Here is a 15,824-nt window from a genome sequence, read left to right on the forward strand (position 1 = left end):
GGGCCGCCTCCCATCCCGCCTCCCCCGGCCCCCACCGGCGATTTCCAACCCCGGACCGCGGCTCCGGTTGTCTCCCCGTCTCCCAGAGTCCCGTCCCCGCCGCCGGCTGGGCCGGGATGACGCTGTTCGACTCTGGTGCCCGTGAATGATGATGATAATTGACGGTGGCATCTGTTAAGCGCTCACGAGGTGCCACGCCCTGCTCTAAGCGCTGGGGAGGTTACAAGGGGATCAGGTTGGCCCGCGGGGGGCTCACAGTCCTAATCAGGGTCAGGGGTCAGGGGTTCGAATCCCGGCTCCGCCAACTGTCAGCTGGGTGACTCTGGGCAAGTCGCTTCACTTCTCAGTTCCCTCATCTGGAAAACGGGGATTAGCACTGTGAGCCCCCCCATGGGACAACCTGATCAGCCTGTAGCCTCCCCAGCGCTTAGAACAGTGCTTTGCACATAGTAAGCGCATAATAAATGCCATTATTATTACTATTATTATTAATAATTGTCAGCTGTGTGACTTTGGGCACATCACTTAACTTCTCTGTGACCCAGTTCTCTCATCTGTCAAATGGGGATTAAGAATGTGAGCCCACCATGGGACACCCTGATCACCTTGTAACCTCCCCAGCGCTTAGAACAGTGCTTTGCACATAGTAAGCGCTTAATAAATGCCATTATTATTATTATTATTATTATTGTCAACTGTGTGACTTTGGGCACGTCACTTAACTTCTCTGGGCCTCAGTTCCCTCATCTGTCAAATGGGGATGAAGACTGTGAGCCCCCCGTGGGACAACCTGATCACCCTGTAATCTCCCCAGCGCTTAGAACAGTGCTTGACATTCATTCATTCATTCATTCATTCAATTGTATTTATTGGGCGCTTACTGTGTGCAGAGTACTGTACTAAGCGCTTGGGAAGTCCAAGTTGGCAACATATAGAGACACATAGTAAGCACTTAATAAATGCCATTATTATTATTATTATTATTATTATTATTATTACTAATAATTGTCAGCTGTGTGACTTTGGGCACGTCACAACTTCTCTGGGCTTCAGTTCCCTCATCTGTCAAATGGGGATGAAAACTGTGAGCCCCCCCATGGGACAACCTGATCAGCCTGTAGCCTCCCCAGTGCTTATAACAGTGCTTTGCACATAGTAAGCGCTTAATAAATGCCATCATCATTATTATTATTGTCAGCTGTGTGACTCTGGGCAAGTCACTTCACTTCTCTGGGCCTCAGTTCCCCCATCTGTCAAATGGGGATGAAGACTGTGAGCTTCCCGTGGGACAACCTGATCACCTTGGAACCTCCCCAGCGCTTAGAACACTGCTTGGCACATAGTAAGTGCTTAATAAATGCTATTATTATTATTGTTAATAATAATAATTGTCAGCTGTGTGACTTTGGGCACATCACTTAACTTCTCTGTGCCTCAGTTCCCTCATCTGTCAAATGGGGATGAAGACTGTGAGCCCCCCGTGGGACAACCTGATCACCCTGTAATCTCCCCAGCGCTTAGAACACTGCTTGGCATTCATTCATTCAATCGTATTTATTGGGCGCTTACTGTGTGCAGAGCACTGTACTAAGTGCTTGGGAAGTCCAAGTTGGCAACATCTAGAGACACATAGTAAGCACTTAATAAATGCCATTATTATTATTATTACTAATAATTGTCAACTGTGTGACTTTGGGCACGTCACTTAACTTCTCTGTGCCCCAGTTTCCTCATCTGTCAAATGGGGATTAAAACTGTGAGACCTCCATGGGACAACCTGATCACCTTGTAACTTCCCCAGGGCTTAGAACAGTGCTTTGCACATAGTAAGTGCTTAATAAATGTCATTATTATTATTATTATTATTGTCAACTGTGTGACTTTGGGCATGACACTTCACTTCTCTGGGCCTCAGTTCCCCCATCTGTAAAATGGGGATGAAAACTGTGAGCCCCCCGTCGGACCACCTGATCACCTTGCAACCTCCCCAGCGCTGAGAACAGTGCTTTGCACATAGTAAGCGCTTAATAAATGCCATCATCATTATTATTATTGTCAGCTGTGTGACTTTGGGCAAGTCACTTCACTTCTCTGGGCCTCAGTTCCCTCATCTGTCAAATGGGGATGAACACTGTGAGCCTCCCGAGGGACAACCTGATCACCCTGTAACCTCCCCAGCGCTTAGAACAGGGCTTGGCACATAGTAGGCGCTTAATAAATGCTATTATTATTATTAATAATAATAATTGTCAGCTGTGTGACTTTGGGCATGTCACTTCACTTCTCTGTGCCTCAGTTCCCTCATTTGTCAAATGGGGATGAAGAGTGTGAGCCCCCCGTGGGACAACCTCATCACCCTGTAATCTCCCCAGCGCTTAGAACAGTGCTTGACATTCATTCATTCATTCATTCAATTGTATTTATTGCGCGCTTACTGTGTGCAGAGCACTGTACTAAGTGCTTGGGAAGTCCAAGTTGGCAACATATAGAGACACATAGTAAGCACTTAATAAATGCCATTATTATTATTATTATTATTACTAATAATTGTCAGCTGTGTGACTTTGGGCACGTCACAACTTCTCTGGGCTTCAGTTCCCTCATCTGTCAAATGGGGATGAAAACTGTGAGCCCCCCCATGGGACAACCTGATCAGCCTGTAGCCTCCCCAGTGCTTATAACAGTGCTTTGCACATAGTAAGCACTTAATAAATGCAATCATCATTATTATTATTATTGTCAGCTGTGTGACTCTGGGCAAGTCACTTCACTTCTCTGGGCCTCAGTTCCCTCATCTGTCAAATGGGGATGAACACTGTAAGCCTCCCGTGGGACAACCTGATCACCTTGGAATCTCCCCAGCGCTTAGAACACTGCTTGGCACATAGTAAGCGCTTACTAAATGCTATTATTATTATTAATAATAATAATTGTCAGCTGTGTGACTTTGGGCACATCACCTAACTTCTCTGTGCCTCAGTTCCCTCATTTGTCAAATGGGGATGAAGACCGTGAGCCCCCCGTGGGACAACCTGATCACCTTGTAGCCGCCCCAGCGCTTAGAACAGTGCTTTGCACATAGTAAGCGCTTAACAAATGCCATCATTATTATCATTATTATCATGATTATGATCCCGCCCCCGCCTCCAGCACGGCTGTTGCAGCCGATCCTCATTCTCCCACGCGCTGGGCTATTTCACCATCTCGCTGAAACCCTGCTCTACCTGTTTCTCCTCCTTTTCTCACCGGGCCCAACTGCCGCCTGCCCGCCTGCCGTCACTCATTCAATCGCACTTATTGAGCGCTCACTGTGTGCAGAGCACTGTACTAAGCGCTTGGGAAGTCCAAGTCGGCAACATCTAGAGACGGTCCCGACCCGACAGCGGGCTCAGCGCTTGGGAAGTCCAAGTCGGCCACATCGAGAGACGGTCCCTACCCAACGGCGGGCTCACAGTCTAGAAGGGGGAGGCAGACGACAAAACAAAACATATTAACAAAATAAAATAAATAGAATAATTATGAACAAGTAAGATAAATAAATTCGGCAGCAGATCGAGACAATCCCTACCCACCAACGGGCTCACAGTCTAGAAGGGGGAGATGGACGACGAAACAAAACACGTGGACAGGCGTCAAGTCGTCATCATCATCATCATCATCATCAATCGTATTTATTGAGCGCTTACTATGTGCAGAGCACTGTACTAAGCGCTTGGGAAGTACAAATTGGCAACACAGAGAGACAGTCCCTACCCAACAGTGGGCTCACGGTCTGAAAGGGGGAGAGTGACAGTCTAAAAGTCGTCAGAACACGTCGAATGAAAGCTAAATGCACATCGTTAACAAAATTGCAGAGAAGCAGCGTGGCTCGGTGGGAAGAGCTCGGGCTTTGGAGTCAAGAGGTCATGCGTTCGAATCCTGGTGCCGCCACTTGTCAGCTGTGTGACTTTGGGCAGGTCACTTCACTTCTCTGGGCCTCAGTTCCCTCATCTGGAAAACGGGGTTTAAGACTGTGAGCTCCACGTGGGACAACCTGATCACCTTGTATCTACCACAGTGCTTAGAACGGTGCTTGGCACCTAGTAAGCGCTTAACAAATACCATTATTATTATTATTATTATTATTAATAATAATAATATTAAAAATGTCATGGTGGAGAGGTCCACACTGCAGGGTGACGCTTTCCGACAATGTCAATGACATCTGTGGAGAAGCCATGTTAGCTTTCCTCCTCCTGGACCCAGAGTCTGCTATCGTCGGAGCGCTTTGACTCCAGACATGAGGAGGAGGAGGAGGAGGAGGAGGACGATGAGGAGGATGAGAAGGAGGATGAGGAGGAGGACGAGGGGGAGGATGAGGAGGAGTTAGAAGAAGAAGAAGTTAGAGTTATGTTGCCAACTTGTACTTCCCAAGCGCTTAGTACAGTGCTCTGCGCACAGTAAGCGCTCAATAAATATGATTGATTGATTGATTGACTGAAGACAATGAGGAGGATGACAAGGAGGGAGTTAGCAGAAGAAGTTAGAGTTATGTTGCCAACTTGTACTTCCCAAGCGCTTAGTACAGTGCTCTGCGCACAGTAAGCGCTCAATAAATACAATTGATTGATTGATTGAAGACAATGAGGATAAGGAGGGAGTTAGAAGAAATTAGAGTTATGTTGCCAACTTGTACTTCCCAAGCGCTTAGAACAGTGCTCTGCGCACAGTAAGCGCTCAATAAATACGACTGATTGATTGATTGACTGAAGACAATGAGGAGGATGACAAGGAGGGAGTTAGCAGAAGAAGAAGTTAGAGTTATGTTGCCAACTTGTACTTCCCAAGCGCTTAGTACAGTGCTCTGCACACAGTAAGCGCTCAATAAATTTGATTGATTGATTGATTGATTGAAGACAATGAGGAGGATGACCAGGAGGTAGAGAAGGCAGAGAAGGATGGCACTACCACCCTTCCCGTCTCACAAGCCGGCAACCTTGGTGTCATCCTCGACTCCGCTCTCTCGTTCACCCCTCACATCCAAGCCGTGACCAAAACCTGCCGGTCTCAGCTCCGCAACATTGCCAAGATCCGCCCTTTCCTCTCCATCCCAACCGCTCCCCTGCTCGTTCAATCTCTCATCCCATCCCGACTGGATGAATACATCGGCCTCCTCCCTGATCTCCCATCCTCCTGTCTCTCCCCACTTCAGTCTATACTTCATGCTGCTGCCCGGATCATCTTTGTCCAGAAACGCTCTGGGCATGTTACTCCCCTCCTCAAAAATCTCCAGTGGCTACCAGTCAACCTGCGCATCAGGCAGAAACTCCTCACCCTGGGCTTGAAAGCCGTCCATCCCCTGGCCCCCTCCTACCTCACGTCCCTTCTGTCCTTCTCCGGCCCAGCCCGCACCCTCCGCTCCTCTGCCGCCTCTAATCTCCTCCCCGTACCTCGTTCTCGCCCGTCCCGCCGTCGACCCCCGGCCCACATCCTTCCCCGTGGCCCGGAATGCCCTCCCTCCACACATCTGCCAAACCGGCTCTCTTCCTCCCTTCCTATTGAGCGCTCACCTCCTCCGGGAGGCCTTCCCAGACTGAGCCCCCCTTTTCCTCTCCTCCTCCCCATCCCCACCACCCTACCTCCTTCCTCTCCCCACAGCACTCGTATATATATATTTGTACAGATTCATTACTCTATTTATTTCACTTGTACCTATTTACTATTCTATTTATTTTGTTAATGATGTGCATCTAGCTTTAATTCTATTTGTTCTGACGATTTTGACACCTGTCCACATTGTTTCATTTTGTTGTCCGTCTCCCCCTTCTAGACCGTGAGCCCGTTGTTGGGTAGGGACCGTCTCTACATGTTGCCAACTTATACTTTCCAAGCACTCAGTACAGCACTCTGCACACAGTAAGCGCTCCATCCCCCCGGCCTTACCTCCTTCCCCTCCCCACAGCACCTGTATATAGGTATATATGTTTGTACGGATTCATTACTCTATTATTTTATTTGTACATATTTATTCTATTTATTTTATTTTGTTAATATGTTTGGTTTTGTTGTCTGTCTCCCCCTTCTAGTCTGTGAGCCCACTGTTGGGTAGGGACCGTCTCTAATATGTTGCCAACTTGGACTTCCCAAGCGCTTAGTCCAGTGCTCTGCACACAGTAAGTGCTCAATAAATACGATTGATTGATTGATTATATATGTATATACAGTGCTCTGCACACAGTAAGCGCTCAGTACCCCCCCCCGCCTCACCTCCTTCCCCTCCCCACACCACCTGTATATATGTATATATGTTTGTACGTATTTATTACTCTATTATTTTATTTGTACATATTTATTCTATGTATTTCATTTTGTTGCTATGTTTTGTTTTGTTCTCTGTCTCCCCCTTCTAGACTGCGAGCCCGCTGTCGAGTAGGGACCGTCTCTAGATGTTGCCAACTTGGACTTCCCAAGCGCTTAGTCCAGTGCTCTGCACACAGTAAGCGCTCAATAAATACAATTGAATGAATGAATGAATAAATGAATGAATGATGGATGGAGAGAGGGAGGGTGGAAGGGCGGGGAAGCAGGAGGAGAGATGAGGGAAAGTGAGGCAGCGGGAGAGGAAATGGAGGGAGGAAGGGGAAGCAGGGGAGCAGACCTCTTTGGACCCAGGCACAGATGGGGAGTGGGGAAGGTAATAATAATAATCCCAAGCGCTTACTACAGTGCTCCGCACTCAGAGCACTGTGAGCCCACCGTTGGGTAGGGACCGTCTCTATACGTTGCCAACTTGGACTTCCCAAGAGCTTAGAACAGTGCTCTGCACACAGGAAGCGCTCAATAAATACGATTGAATGAATGAATGAATGAATTTATTTATTTATTTTGTTAATATGTTTTGTTCTCCGTCTCCCCCTTCTAGACTGTGAACCCACTGTTGGGCAGCGACCGTCTCTACATGTTGCCAACTTGTACTTCCCAAGCGCTTAGTACAGTGCTCTGCACACAGTAAGCGCTCAATAAACACGATTGAATGAATGAATGAATGTAAGCGCTCAATAAATAAACACGATTTAATAAACACGCAGATTTAATAAACACGCAGAGAAGCAGCGTGGTTCAGTGGAAAGAGCCCGGGCTTTGGAGTCAGAGGTCATGGGTTCAAATCCCGGCTCCGCCAATTGTCAGCTGTGTGACTTTGGGCGAGTCACTTCACTTCTCTGGGCCTCAGTCACCTCATCTGTCAAATGGGGATTAAGACTGGGAGCCCCCTGTGGGACAACCTGATGGCCTTGTAACCTCCCCAGTGCTTAGAACAGTGCTTCGCACATAGTAAGCGCTTAATAAATGCCATTATTATTATTAATAATAATAATTATATTTGTGAAGTACAGTGCTTTGCACATAGTAAGTGCTTAATAAATGCCATTATTATTATTATTAATAATAATTATGATATTTGTGAAGTACAGTGCTTTGCACATAGTAAGCGCTTAATACATGCCATCATCATCATCATCATTAGATGACAAAACCAAACATGCGGACAGGTGTCAAGTCGTCAGAACAAACAGGATTAAAGCTAAATGCACATTCATTCATTCATTCAATCGTATTTATTGAGCGCTTACTGTGTGCAGAGCACTGGACTAAGCGCTTGGGAAGTCCAAGTTGGCAACATATAGAGACGTTCCCGACCCAACAGCGGGCTCACTGGCCTGGGCGGAAATGATTCATTCATTCAATCGTATTTATCGAGTGCTTACTGTGTGCACCGCACTGTACTAAGCGCTTGGGAAGTCCAAGTTGGCAACATATAGAGACAGTCCCGACCCCACAACGGGCTTACAGTCTAGAAGTCTCCCCCTTCTCTCCATCGCCATCCCCCCCTGCATTATCTGTCTCCCCCTTCTAGACTGTGAGCCCGCTGTCGGGTCGGGACCGTCTCTAGATGTTGCCGACTTGGCCTTCCCAAGCGCTTAGTACAGTGCCGCGCCCACAGTAAGCGCTCCATAAATACGATTGATTGATTGATTGATTGACTGTTGGGTAGGGACCGTCTCTAGATGTTGCCGACTTGGCCTTCCCGAATGCTTAGTACAGTGCCCCGCATACAGTAAGCGCTCAATAAATACGATTGATTGATTGATTGACTGTCGGGTAGGGACTGTCTCTAGATGTTGCCGACTTGGCCTTCCCGAGCACTTAGTACAGTGCCCCGCACACAGTAAGCGCTCAATAAATACGATTGATTGATTGACTGTTGGGTAGGGACCGTCTCTAGATGTTGCCGACTTGGCCTTCCCGAGCGCTTAGTACAGCGCCCCGCACACAGTAAGCGCTCCATAAATACGACTGACTGATTGATTGACTGTTGGGTAGGGCCCGTCTCTAGATGTTGCCGACTTGGCCTTCCCAAGCGCTTAGTACAGTGCCCCGCACACAGTAAGCGCTCCGTAAATACGATCGATTGATTGATTGACTGTTGGGTAGGGGCCGTCTCTAGATGTTGCCGACTTGGCCTTCCCGAGCGCTTAGTACAGTGCCCCGCCCACAGTAAGCGCTCAATAAATATGATTGATTGATTGACTGTTGGGTAGGGGCCATCTCTAGATGTTGCTGCCTTGGCCTTCCCGAGCGCTTAGTACAGTGCCCCGCCCACAGTAAGCGCTCAATAAATACGATCGATTGATTGATTGACTGTTGGGTAGGGACCGTCTCTAGACGTTGCCGACTTGGCCTTCCCGAGCGCTTAGTACAGTGCCCCGCACACAGTAAGCGCTCCATAAATACGATCGATAGATTGATTGACTGTTGGGTAGGGGCCGTCTCTAGATGTTGCCGACTTGGCCTTCCCGAGCGCTTATTACAGCGCCCCGCACACAGTAAGCGCTCAGTAAATACGACTGAATGAAGGAATGAATGAGTCAATCAATAAATAGGCTAGGGTGAATGAGGGAAGGCAGGGCGGAGGCAGACAAGCCGACGCCGCCCGCCTCTGCCAGCCGCCAAGGGACACCTGGCACCTGCTCCGAGTCCACGGGCGAGGCCCGCCTGGGGTGTACTTATTGAGCGCTTATCGTACTTACTGAGCGCTTCCTGTGTGCAGAGCACTGGACTAAGCGCTTGGGAATAATAATAATAATGACGGCATTTATTAAGCGCTTACTATGTGCGAAGCACCGTGCTCGGCGCTGGGGAGGTTCCAAGGTGATCGGGTTGTCCCACGGCGGGGGCTCCCGGTCTTCAACGCCCATTTTCCAGATGCGGGAACTGAGGCCCGGAGAATCAATCAATCAATCAATCGTATTTATTGAGCGCTTACTGTGTGCAGGGCGCTGGACTAAGCGCTTGGGAAGTACCTCATCTGGAAAAGCTGTGAGCCCGCTGTTGGGTAGGGACTGTCTCTATATGCTGCCAACTTGTACCTCCCAAGCGCTTAGTCCAGTGCTCTGCACACAGTAAGCGCTCAATAAATACGATTGATGATGACGATGATGCAGAGCACTGGACTAAGCGCTTGGGAATAATAATAATAATAATGGTGATGATGATGGCACTTATTAAGTGCTTACTATGTGCAAAGCAATCCATCAATCAATCAATCGTATTTATTGAGCGCTTACTGTGTGCAGAGCACTGTACTGAGCGCTTGGGAAGTACAAGTTGGCAACATCTAGAGACGGTCCCTACCCAACAGTGGGCTCACTGTACTACTACTACTACTAATAATGATGGCATTTGTTAAGCGCTTACTATGTGCAAAGCACTGTACTACTACTACTAATAATAATGATGGCATTTGTTAAGCGCTTACTATGTGCAAAGCACTGTACTACTACTACTAATAATAATGACGGCATTTGTTAAGCGCTTACTGTGTGCAGAGCACTGGACTAAGCGCTTGGGAATAATAATAATAATAATAATGGCATTTATTAAGCGCTTACTATGTGCAAAGCACTGTACTACTACTACTAATAATAATGATGGCATTTGTTAAGCGCTTACTATGTGCAAAGCACTGTACTACTACTACTAATAATAATGACGGCATTTGTTAAGCGCTTACTGTGTGCAGAGCACTGGACTAAGTGCTTGGGAATAATAATAATAATAATAATGGCATTTATTAAGCGCTTACTATGTGCAAAGCACTGTACTACTACTACTAATAATAATGATGGCATTTGTTAAGCGCTTACTATGTGCAAAGCACTGTACTACTACTACTACTAATAATAATGATGGCATTTGTTAAGCGCTTACTATGTGCAGAGCACTGGACTAAGCGCTTGGGAATAATGATAATAATAATAATGATGGCATTTATTAAGCGCTTACTATGTGCAAAGCACTGCACTACTACTAATAATAATGATGGCATTTGTTAAGCGCTTACTATGTGCAAAGCACTGTACTACTACTACTAATAATAATGATGGCATTTGTTAAGCGCTTACTGTGTGCAGAGCACTGGACTAAGTGCTTGGGAATAATAATAATAATAATAATGACATTTATTAAGCGCTTACTATGTGCAAAGCACTGTACTACTACTACTACTAATAATGATGGCATTTGTTAAGCGCTTACTATGTGCCAAGCACTGTTCTAAGCGCTGGGGGGGATACAAGTTGATCAGGTTGTCCCGCGTGGGGCTCACAGTCATCCTCCCCATTTTACAGACGAGGGAACTGAGGCTCCGAGAAGTGAAGTGGCTTGCCCAAGGTCACACAGCAGACATGTGGCGGAGTCGAGATTCAAACCCATGACCTCTGACTCCAAAGCCCGGGCTCTTTCCCCTGCTTCCCTATTCTCTGTTGATGGCTTAACAAATGCCATCATTATTATTATCTGCTGCCAAATTGGACTTTCCAGGCGCTTAGTACAGTGCTCTGCACACAGTAAGGGCTCAAAAAGTACAACTGAATGAGTGAATGAATGAATGACAAAGGAGACTGGGAGAGACAAAGGAGATTATTGGGGGGAAGGGGAAATGGGTTTATTTACATCATAAGGTTTGGGGGCGAATTAGGCCCAAGTGTTTAAGGGGCAAGGACACAAATGGGGGGAAGGATGGGAGAGCAGGGATCAGTCAGGGAAGGCCTCGCGGAGGAGGCGGGATTTTAATCAGGCTTCCAAGGCGGGAAGGGTGATGGTAATAATCAATCAATCAATCAATCGTATTTATTGAGCGCTTACTGTGCGCAGAGCACTGGACTAAGAGCTTGGGAAGTACAAGTTGGCAACATATAGAGACAGTCCCTACCCAACAGTGGGCTTGAGCACAGCTTGAGCACTTACTCTGTGCAGAGCACTGTGCTGAGCGCTTAGGGAAGTGCAGTACAGCAATAAAGAGAGTCAATCCCTGCCCACAGCGGGCTCACGGTCTAGAAGGGGGAGACGCACAACAAAACTACACAAGTCGACAGGCGTCAATGCCACCAGAATGGGGGACACGGGGCAGGAGGGAGGGAGAGAATAATAATAATGATAGTCATTCATTCATTTTGAGCGCTTACTCTGTGCAGAGCACTGTGCTGAGCGCTTAGGGAAGTGCAGTACAGGAATAAAGAGAGTCAATCCCTGCCCACAGCGGGCTCACGGTCTTGAAGGGGGAGACACACAACAAAACTAAACAAGTCGACAGGTGTCAATGCCACCAGAATAGGGGACACGGGGCAGGAGGGAGGGAGAGAATAATAATAATGATGATAGTCATTCATTCATTTTGAGCGCTTACTCTGTGCAGAGCACTGTGCTAAGCGCTTAGGGAAGTGTAATACAGGAATAAAGGGAGACAATCCCTGCCCACAACAGGCTCACGGTCTAGAAGGGGGAGACAGACAACAAAACTAAACAAGTCGACAGGCGTCAATACCACCAGAATAGGGGACACAGGGCAGGAGGGAGGGAGAGAATAATAATAATGATATTCATTCATTCATTTTGAGCGCCTACTCTGTGCACAGCACTGTGCTGAGCGCTTAGGGAAGTGCAATACAGGAATAAAGGGAGACAATCCCTGCCCACAACGGGCGCACAGTCTTGAAGTGGGAGACAACAAAACTAAACAAGTGGACAGGTGTCAATACCACCAGAATAGGGGACACAGGGCAGGGGGAGGGAGAGAATAATAATAATGATAGTCATTCATTCATTTTGAGCGCTTACTCTGTGCAGAGCACTGTGCTGAGCGCTTAGGGAAGTGCAGTACAGCAATAAAGGGAGACAATCCCTGCCCACAGTGGGCTCACAGTCTTGAAGGGGGAGACAACAAAACTACACAAGTCCACAGGCGTCAATACCATTAGAATAGGGGACACAGGGCAGGAGGGAGGGAGAGAATAATAATAATGATAGTCATTCATTCATTTTGAGTGCTTACTCTGTGCAGAGCACTGTGCTGAGCGCTTAGGGAAGTGCAGTACAGCAATAAAGGGAGACAATCCCTGCCCACAGTGGGCTCACGGTCTTGATGGGGGAGACAACAAAACTAAACAAGTTGACAGGTGTCAATACCACCAGAATAGAGGACACGGGGCAGGAGGGAAGGAGAGAATAATAATAATGATAGTCATTCATTCATTTTGAGTGCTTACTCTGTGCAAAGCACTGTGCTGAGCGCTTAGGGAAGTGCAGTACAGCAATAAAGGGAGACAATCCCTGCCCACAGTGGGCTCACAGTTTTGAAGGGGGAGACACACAACAAAACTAAACAAGTCGACAGGCGTCAATGCCACCAGAATAGGGGACACAGCACAGGAGGGAGGGAGAGAATAATAATAATGATATTCATTCATTCATTTTGAGCGCTTACACTGTGCAGAGCACTGTGCTGAGCGCTTAGGGAAGTGCAATACAGGAATAAAGGGAGACAATCCCTGCCCACAACAGGCTCATGGTCTAGAAGGGGGAGACAACAAAACAAGTCGACAGGCGTCAATGCCACCAGAATAGGGGACACAGCGCAGGAGGGAGGGAAAGAATAATAATAATGATAGTCATTCATTCATTTTGAGTGCTTACTCTGTGCAGAGCACTGTGCTGAACGCTTAGGGAAGTGCAATACAGCAATAAAGGGAGTCAATCCCTGCCCACAGCGGGCTCACGGTCTAGAAGGGGGAGACACACAACAATATTAAACAAGTCGACAGGCGTCAATACCATCAGAATAGGGGACACGGGGCAGGAGGGAGGGAGGGAGGGAGAGAATAATAATAATGATATTCATTCATTCATTTTGAGCGCTTACTCTGTGCACAGCACTGTGCTGAGCGCTTAGGGAAGTGCAATACAGGAATAAAGGGAGACAATCCCTGCCCACAACGGGCGCACAGTCTTGAAGTGGGAGACAACAAAACTAAACAAGTGGACAGGTGTCAATACCACCAGAATAGGGGACACAGGGCAGGGGGAGGGAGAGAATAATAATAGTGATATTCATTCATTCATTTTGATCGCTTACTCTGTGCAGAGCACTGTGCTGAGCGCTTAGGGAAGTGCAGTACAGCAATAAAGGGAGACAATCCCTGCCCACAGTGGGCTCACAGTCTTGAAGGGGGAGACAACAAAACTACACAAGTCCACAGGCGTCAATACCATTAGAATAGGGGACACAGGGCAGGAGGGAGGGAGAGAATAATAATAATGATAGTCATTCATTCATTTTGAGCACTTACTCTGTGCAGAGCACTGTGCTAAGCGCTTAGGGAAGTGTAATACAGGAATAAAGGGAGACAATCCCTGCCCACAACAGGCTCACGGTCTAGAAGGGGGAGACAGACAACAAAACTAAACAAGTCGACAGGCGTCAATACCACCAGAATAGGGGACACAGGGCAGGAGGGAGGGAGAGAATAATAATAATGATAGTCATTCATTCATTTTGAGCGCTTACTCTGTGCAGAGCACTGTGCTGAGCGCTTAGGGAAGTGCAGTACAGCAATAAAGGGAGACAATCCCTGCCCACAGTGGGCTCACGGTCTTGAAGGGGGAGACAACAAAACTAAACAAGTTGACAGGTGTCAATACCACCGGAATAGAGGACACGGGGCAGGAGGGAGGGAGAGAAGAATAATAATGATAGTCATTCATTCATTTTGAGTGCCTACTCTGTGCAGAGCACTGTGCTGAGTGCCTAGGGAAGTGCAATACAGCAATAAAGACAGACAATCCCTGCCCACAACGGGCTCACAGTCTAGAGGCAGGGAGGCAGACACCAATACAAGTAAACAGACATGAATAGAAATTCATTCAATCATATTTGCAATAATCATAATGATGATGGCATTTATTAAGCGCTTACTATGTGCCAAGCACTGTTCTAAGCGCAGGGGAGGTTACAAGGTGATCAGGTTGTCCCACGGGGGGCTCACAGTCTTCATCCTAATCTTACAGATGAGGGAACTGAGGCACAGAGAAGTGACTTGCCCAACTGACAGCTGACAATTGGCGGAGCCGGGATTTGAACCCCTGACCAAAGCCCGGGCTCTTTCCACTGAGCCATGGTATTTATTGAGCGCTTACTGTGTGCAGAGCACTGTACTAAGCGCTAATGAAATGACAGATAGATCCGTAAGTGCCGCAGAGCCGGGGGGGGGGGGACGGACCGATAAAGGGAACAGGTCGGGGTGACACGGAAGGGAGGGGGAGATGAGCGCTTAGTACAGTGCTCTGCACACAGTAAGCGCTCAATTTATTCATTCAATCGTATTTATTGAGCGTTTACTGTGTGCAGAGCACCGTACTACGTGCCTGAATAGTAATGATGGCATTTAAGTGCTTACTATGTGCAAAGCACTGTTCTAAGCACTAAGATAGATAAATAAATAATAATAATGATGGCATTTATTAAGCGCTTACTATGTGCAAAGCACTGTTCTAAGCACAAAGATAAATAAATAATAATAATGATGGCATTTATTAAGCACTTACTATGTGCAAAGCACTGTTCTAAGCACTAAGATAGATAAATAATAAATAATAATAATGATGGTGTTGGGTAGGGACTGTCTCTATATGTTGCCAACTTGTACTTCCCAAGCGCTTAGTACAGTGCTCTGCACACAGTAAGTGCGCAATACGATTGATGATGATGGCATTTATTAAGCGCTTACTATGTGCAAAGCACTGTACTAAGCACTAAGATAGAAAAATAATAAATAATAATAATGATGATGGCATTTATTAAGCACTTACTATGTGCAAAGCACTGTTCTACGCACTAAGATAGATAAATAATAAATAATAATAATGATGGCATTTATTAAGCACTATGTGCAAAGCACGGTTCTAAGCACTAAGATAGATAAATAATAAATAATAATAATAATGATGGCATTTATTAAGGGCTTACTATGTGCAAAGCACTGTTCTAAGCAGTAAGATAGATAAATAATAAATAATAATAATGATGGCATTTATTAAGCGCTTACTATGTGCAAAGCACGGTTCTAAGCACTAAGATAGATAAATAATAAATAATAATAATGATGATGGCATTTATTAAGCACTTAGTATGTGCAAAGCGCTGTTCTAATAAGATAGATAAATAAATAATAATGATGATGGCATTTATTAAGCACTTAGTATGTGCAAAGCGCTGTTCTAATAAGATAGATAAATAAATAATAATAATGATGGCATTTATTAAGTGCTTACTATATGCAAAGCACGGTTCTAAGCACTAAGACAGATAAATAATAAATAAATAATAATAATGGCATTTATTAAGCGCTTACTATGTGCAAAGCACTGTTCTAAGCACTAAGATAGATAAATAATAAATAATGATAATGATGGCATTTATTAAGCGCTTACTATGTGCAAAGCACTGTTCT

The 15,824-nt window shown here is 46.3% G+C and overlaps 1 protein-coding gene across 1 annotated transcript in view; it reads right to left on the bottom strand.

Annotated features, from left to right (window-relative positions):
• TET3 (tet methylcytosine dioxygenase 3) overlaps window positions 1–15,824 on the bottom strand; it is a 157,398-nt gene that overhangs the window by 82,583 nt on the left and 58,991 nt on the right. The gene's annotated exons all lie outside the window — the stretch shown is intronic.

This window comes from Tachyglossus aculeatus, chromosome 5 (genome assembly GCF_015852505.1).
Source record: "Tachyglossus aculeatus isolate mTacAcu1 chromosome 5, mTacAcu1.pri, whole genome shotgun sequence".
Taxonomy (NCBI): Eukaryota; Metazoa; Chordata; class Mammalia; order Monotremata; family Tachyglossidae; genus Tachyglossus; species Tachyglossus aculeatus.